Source organism: Ursus maritimus, unplaced genomic scaffold (genome assembly GCF_017311325.1).
Source record: "Ursus maritimus isolate PB19 unplaced genomic scaffold, ASM1731132v1 scaffold_14, whole genome shotgun sequence".
Classification (NCBI taxonomy): Eukaryota; Metazoa; Chordata; class Mammalia; order Carnivora; family Ursidae; genus Ursus; species Ursus maritimus.
In genome coordinates this window covers 2,718,385-2,725,062 of record NW_024423786.1, presented here as the reverse complement: position 1 = coordinate 2,725,062, position 6,678 = coordinate 2,718,385, and the positions used below count along the sequence as shown (strand labels likewise).

Genomic DNA, 6,678 nt, shown 5'->3' with positions numbered 1-6,678 from the left:
GACCCTGCTTCTTCCTCTCCCACTGCCCCTGCTTGTGTCCCCTCTCTCGTCAGTTGTCTCTCTCTCTGTCAAATAAATAAATAAAATCTTTAAAAATAAATAAATAAAAATAAAAGTCTTTCCTGGGGGGTGGGGGAATGGGATAGACCGGTGATGGGTAGTAAAGAGGGCACGTATTGCATGGTGCACTGGGTGTTATACACAACTAATGAATCATGAGCCTTACATCGGAAACCGGGGATGTACTGTACGGTGACTAACATAATATAATAAAAAATCATTAAAAAAAAAAAAAAAAATGAAGGGTCAGGTCTGAGGAGCAGTCGAACCACCAGAGGGAACAAGAGGAGGTGTCTGGGGCCAAGACAGCTGGGATGCCCACAGGGCCCGACAGCATGAATCCACCAAGGCTGGAACTGGCGCCAAGAGCTAAAGCCCAGCCTGCCACGGGAACTCTGGACAACCATGCGAGGTAGGTATCTAGTCTAGCCTTATGCTATTTCTCTAGAACACGCATCATTTCTACCCCCATATGCCCTGTATCTCGGGTGTGCTTGCCACTCCTCCCCCAGGGTCCCACCCCCTTCCTGTACCAGGAGGCTGCTCATCTGGGAGAGGGCAACGTCTAGGCGATCTGGAGAGCCTGTCTTTCTGGACACCACTCCCCACACTCCAAAGCATCTGGGTCCCAGGGCCCCCTTTCATCACACTGAACCGTGACTTGCTGCACATCTGCCTGCCACCCAAAGGGGGACAGAGGACGAGGAAAGTTCTCCTTGAAGGCAGTCTCTCCTCCATCCCTGAATCTCCAATTCCAACCGCGTGTGCTCCACATGAGGGCTCAGTAAACTACTGCTTGGACGGTGTACATATACTGTACGGTGGTGACTAAGCACAGGTGGCTATTTAAATGAAACTAAATGAAGTCAAATACAGTTCCTCAGCCACACTACCTACATTTTAAGCGCCTGACAGCCACCTGTGGCTGGCACCTACCATACTGGACAGTGTGGATAAGGAACATTTCCATTATCACAGAAGTTTTATCGTACAGTGCAGGTCTAAACAATTCTGGAATATTTCACTAGGAGATGTTCAACTGAACATCTCAATTTATGGCCATTCTTTGTTTCATTACCAGCTTAACTTCTGTCTTCTTTCATTCTTTTTTTTTTTTTTAAAGAAGTTATTTATTTGAGATACAGAGAGTGAGAGGGAGTGAGCCTGCGTGTGCATGAGTGGGGAAGGGCACAGGGAGAGGAAGAGGGAGAAGCAGAAGCAGGCTCCCCACTGAGCAGGGAGCCCCATGCAAGGCTCCATCTCGGGGCCCTGGGATCGTGACCTGAGCTGAAGGCAGACACTTCACCGACTGAGCCACCCAGGTGCCCCATCTTCTTTCATTCTTGATAACACAATAAAAATACTGGTTCTTTAACAACAAACTTTATTTTTTTTTAAGATTTTATTTATTTATTTGTCAGAGAGCAAGAGAGCGAGCGCAAGCAGGTGAAGGTGCAGAGGCAGAAGCAGACTCCCTGCTGAGCAGAGCCTGATGTAGGCGGGAATTGACCCCAGGACCCCAGGATCACAACCTGAGCTGAGGGCAGACACTTAACCGACTGAGCCACCCAGGCGTCCCAACTGCTAACTTTAGATGCTACTTAACGTCTGAATTTTTCATTAGATACTACAGCAGGATGACACTGCACCATAACTACTTCAAAATACCTGCAGCCATTTGTCTTGGCAGGCCAGGGGTGCGCAAACACTATACTAGGTTCTCTGCAACCCATTAAAGTGGAGGTTCAGTTAATGGTTTCACATTCACTGGCCTACAAGGAAAGAAGTGAGTACAGGAGCAAAGGAACGTTCAAATCAAAACATGCAATACTGTCAATAACATAAGGAACACTAAGGACCGGAAACTGAGGGCACTGATCAACCGGAATAGCTCTTACAGATTCCCTGCCTGAATAAGGTGAAATGATGAAACATCAATCAAATCTTAAAATCGTTCTCTGAGAAGCTGGGAAGCTTTGGCAGTGACAGTTGAAACAGTTTCATCAGATCGGAGAGGGTCCTATTAGTTATTGTATACAATTCCGTGAGGCAGTCACAAACGTACTCTCAAGTACATTTATAGGAACCATGGGGAACTGAGGTGCTTCATATGGCTGGATTTATATTCCGAAACAATTTCTTCCTAACCACTTCCTGAAACAAGATGTCAAAGTAAAAGAAATGCAGTCTGGTAAATGATAAACTGTCTCCACACTGGAACTTAAAAAAAATTATTATTTGAGAGAGAGAGAGATAGAGAGAGAGAGAGACAACACGAGCGGGAGGGGTAGGAGAGAGACAAACCCAAGCAGACTGTGCTCAGCGCAGAGCCCGACTCAGGGATCAATCTCAGGACCCTGAGATCACGCCCTGAGCTGAAACCAAGTCCGATGCTTAACCAACTGTGCCACCCAGATGCCCCGACATTGGAATTTTTTAAAGCTCTAAAATAAGTATAACAAATAATGTAAATGTAATATCATACCTGTTCAGGTTAGATGCCAAAAAGTTAACTCCCACCATTCATGGGACACACGACCCAGAGGTCCCAAATAGGGAAGCCTAGGCAACGTTGTACGGTACTGCCACTAAGAAAGAAGGAAAGAAGTCAAAGAGGCAGGGTGAGTTATATCAGCTGGAAAGCAAATGTATCCTTTTCCCTCCCAGTAGAGGAAGGGTGGAGACTAATGGCAGGCAGATTCCACCAGAACTGACCAAGACACTATTCAAATGAGGGTGAGGTGAAGAGTCTCACTAAAGCCAGGCAGTCTGCCAGTCCCCATCTTAACATGAGCTGTGGCCAGAAATCATGGCACACTACACATGTCGAGGCTGCATTCGTACCTTCTCTCCACTCTAGCATTCCTGCTATTCTCCAATGGACACACCCCAATCAGAGCTCTCCCTGCGTGGCAGCCCACCCCTCACACATTTAACTGAAGGTTATAAGGACTCTCAATGGCTGCTGGGTCTTCAGGATATCTAAGAGCCCTTTAGTTCCAAAGGTGTTCCAGTTTCTCTGAAAAAGTAAACTTCCATTTTAACTTTTTCATCACCATACCACACCAATCCCACCTCTCCAAAGAATAAGATCTGTTGAAAAACACAAGCCAAAAGGCACAAAATGAAGTCACTTATGCTAAGCCCAGCATCACCAAATTGAGACATAATTACAGTTCTGGCCTCTCCCAGAAATGGAATCTTAAACCAGTCAGTCAGGAATTACCTGGTCAACACTGGTGAGGTAATCTGCCTGACAGACCCCTGCCGTCCCCCACAGGAAAGTGATCTTCTCACAACCAATCCACTCATTACTAGTATAACTTCCCTGTCCCACTCTCTTCTGCCTATAAAAGTCTTTTCATCTTGTACAGTTCCTTGGAGTTCCCTTCTCTGCTAGATGGGATGCCGCCTTACTCATGACTTCTTGAATAAAGCCAGTTAAGATCTTTAAAATTTACTCAGTTGAATTTTCTTTTTAATAGATAAAAGGAATAAAAAACTGTGGCTATATAGCATTTCTCTCTCTGATATTAGAAGGAGGGAGGGAAGTTAACTCTAAGGAAAATACAAGTTAGAGCAGCACTCTTACAGAGTTTAAGGTTCTACAGACTTCTAAACCCTTGATTCTTTCTTCAAGTCAGATGCTAGGAATGCAGGAGTACTGCAAGTCTGACAACTTGTCTGAAGGGCTGAAGCTCAGTAGCTATCATCCTCAGAATAGATACTCAAAGTAGAAAATGCTTTTAAGTACATCAGCTTTAAGGGGCATCTGGGTGGCTCAGTCGGTTGAGCATCTCAGGGCATTATTCTGGAGTCCTGGGACTGAGCCCGGCATTGGACTCCCTGCTAAGTGGGGAGTCTGCTTCTGCCTCTGCCCCTCCCCTTATGCTCTCCCTCTGGCTTGCTCTAATAAATAAAATCTTTAAAAAAAAAATTAAAAAAAGATATTTCAAATCATGTCTACAAAATACATGAACAGATTAAGCCTAATATGTAATCACTGGGACTTAAATTCAGAAAGCCTCACTACCCAAACCATTTTTAAGCAACTATTTAAAAACCTGAATATGAAAGAAAAGAAAGTAGAACAGTATTAGATTCTGATCTTCTGTAAGCAAACTTGAAATTAAAAGCAGCATGGGATGTCTCCAGGGGGAAACTACACATTATTTAGACACTAAATCTAGAGCACTTCCTTTTGTGTTGACTCTAGCCTTCCGTTGCCTGTGACCCAACTATAAGTTGTAGAGAACCCTGACTGTGGATATGCAAATGAATTCTAGCTGGAGAATTCTCTCTCTCCTGTAGAAGAGCCAGTTTTATGTTCATGTGCATGTTCCTTTCAACTTTACTGACCTACACTTAACATCTGTTCTTTGTATTCTTTGGTTGTAACATTATCCCCATTTTCTTCAATTAATGAGTTAAAATCTTTGACGTGTTCATTTTATATTTAAATGACAGTCATGATCTTACCTTTTCTTGAAAAGGATCATAGATTTAACAGCTAACATTTCTTTCTTTTTTTTTTTTTTTTAAAGATTTTTATTTATTTATTTGACAGAGACAGCCAGCGAGAGAGGGAACACAAGCAGGGGGAGTGGGAGAGGAAGAAGCAGGCTCATAGCGGAAGAGCCTGACGTGGGGCTCGATCCCATAACGCCGGGATCACGCCCTGAGCCGAAGGCAGGCGCTTAACCGCTGTGCCACCCAGGCGCCCCTAACAGCTAACATTTCTAACAGAGCTTTTAAGTGTGTTTGGTCTATTTTCAGAGGCAAAAAGCAATACTCTTAAGGAGAGAATGTGAGGAGTGATGCGATTCCTAATAATCCAAAACTGGTCATATAAAGGTTGGCGGGAATGGTTGGCTTCAGTAGTGTTCTCAATACTCTTCCCCCAAAGCAGCTCAGATCTGCTCCTTATTCAGATGCAGAATAGGATAATAGACAACCTTATTCAGATGCAAACTAGGATAATAGACAACCAAGGCCTGTGGGGTCCAAGAGGCTCTGGTTCACACCAGGGCTCTGAAACTTACTAGTTGGGCAAATTGAGGTAAATAATCTGTCCTCCTTGGACCTTTTATAGTGAATTCCTAAATCTGTTAAAAGTGGATAGTTTTATCTTCTTGTGCTTCTGTGAAGAATGAGAATGAAGATGTAAAGGAACCAGAGACACCAATGCCTGATACATTACCATTACGTGGTGGTTAGCTCATTACTATTAAGCTCAGTATCTCCCCACCTCTTGAATTTCTGGAGCTACTACTGGTTCCTGGTAAAATCGGGTGATTCCCTTATTAACCCAGTACAACATTCTCCATTCAGTCCTTCAACCGCTGCAATTACAGAACATATTTTAGTCTTCACTCTTCTTGTTGAGATGAGCCCCACGGCTGAGGACATTTTCCAAATATAGAACTTAAAATTAAAACATATCCTTTCTTGGGGTGCCTAGGCGGCTCAGTCGGTTAAGCCATCCAACTTGTGATTTTGGCTCAGGTCATGGTCTCAGGGCCATGGGATCGAATCCAACATCGGGCTCCACGCTTAGTAGGAGTCTGCGTGAGATTCTCTCTCCCTCTGCCTGCTGCTCCCCCTCCAGCACCAGTGTGTGTGTGTGTGTGTGTGTGTGTGTGTGTGTGTGTGTTCTCTCTCTCTAATAAATAAATCTTAACAAAAATATATCCTTTCTTAACATTTAAGGATAAGAAAAACAGCAGCAAGAGTCCAATCAAGAAAGGATCTTCTACAATAAGCAAAATACAGCCCTCAGGGATACCAATATGCCTCAGCCAGGACGCGTATGCCAGTGTACGATCTACAACAATGGAGCCGGAACAAACTAATGGCCAATAAGAATAGATTAAGTGTTCAATCAAATTGAGGTCTCCTTAGGAATTAAGGAGGTAAGAGAGGAAACATGGCTAGAAAGGGAAGGAAGAACTCAAAGACCTGAAAACTGGGAACATCTAGGTGACAGGAGCAAGAACACGAGAGGCTTAGGAAAAAAGTGTATGTAGGAGCAATTGATCAAAAGCTTCCTCATCTCAAGCACAACAGGATTCCTTCTCTAGCAAAGCAAGGCATGGGCCAGAGGAGAATGGAGGTCCTCATACCTTCAGGATTCTAATGGGCTCTGCAACTGCACCTTTTACAAAGGGAGTCCAGCCACACCCAGAGGTGGAAGACTCCAGAGAGAGAAAAGCCCAGGCTCGGGGAACTCTTTTTTTTTTTTTTTTTTTTTAAGATTTTATTTATTTATTTGACAGAGATAGAGACAGCCAGCGAGAGAGGGAACACAAGCAGGGGGAGTGGGAGAGGAAGAAGCAGGCTCCCAGTGGAGGAGCCTGACGTGGGGCTCGATCCCATAATGCTGGGATCACGCCCTGAGCCGAAGGCAGACGTTTAACCGCTGTGCCACCCAGGCGCCCCTCGGGGAACTCTTTAAAACCACAAAGCTCTCAAATATTTCATGGAAAAGAGGAGTACTGTAATTATTTGTTTTAGTTATGTAAAAAAATAAAGTCATTTGTACTTGGATTTTTTTTAGGAAGAGAAAGATAGGGGATTTGCCTTCCAAATTTTATTTTTCTGAAGTTAATATTCTTTTTC

General features: G+C 44.0%; 1 protein-coding gene across 2 annotated transcripts in view; it reads right to left on the bottom strand.

The window, feature by feature from the left end:
- The window catches only part of RAB7A (RAB7A, member RAS oncogene family), a 76,850-nt gene that overhangs the window by 34,679 nt on the left and 35,493 nt on the right, over positions 1-6,678 (bottom strand). The window contains exon 2 of one of the 2 annotated variants that reach the window (XM_008697817.2): positions 2,546-2,648. The exons of the other annotated variant lie outside the window; for it this stretch is intronic. The gene's annotated coding sequence lies outside the window, so the exon portion shown is untranslated. The remainder of the gene's footprint in view (positions 1-2,545; positions 2,649-6,678) is intronic. 2 annotated transcript variants of the gene reach the window in all.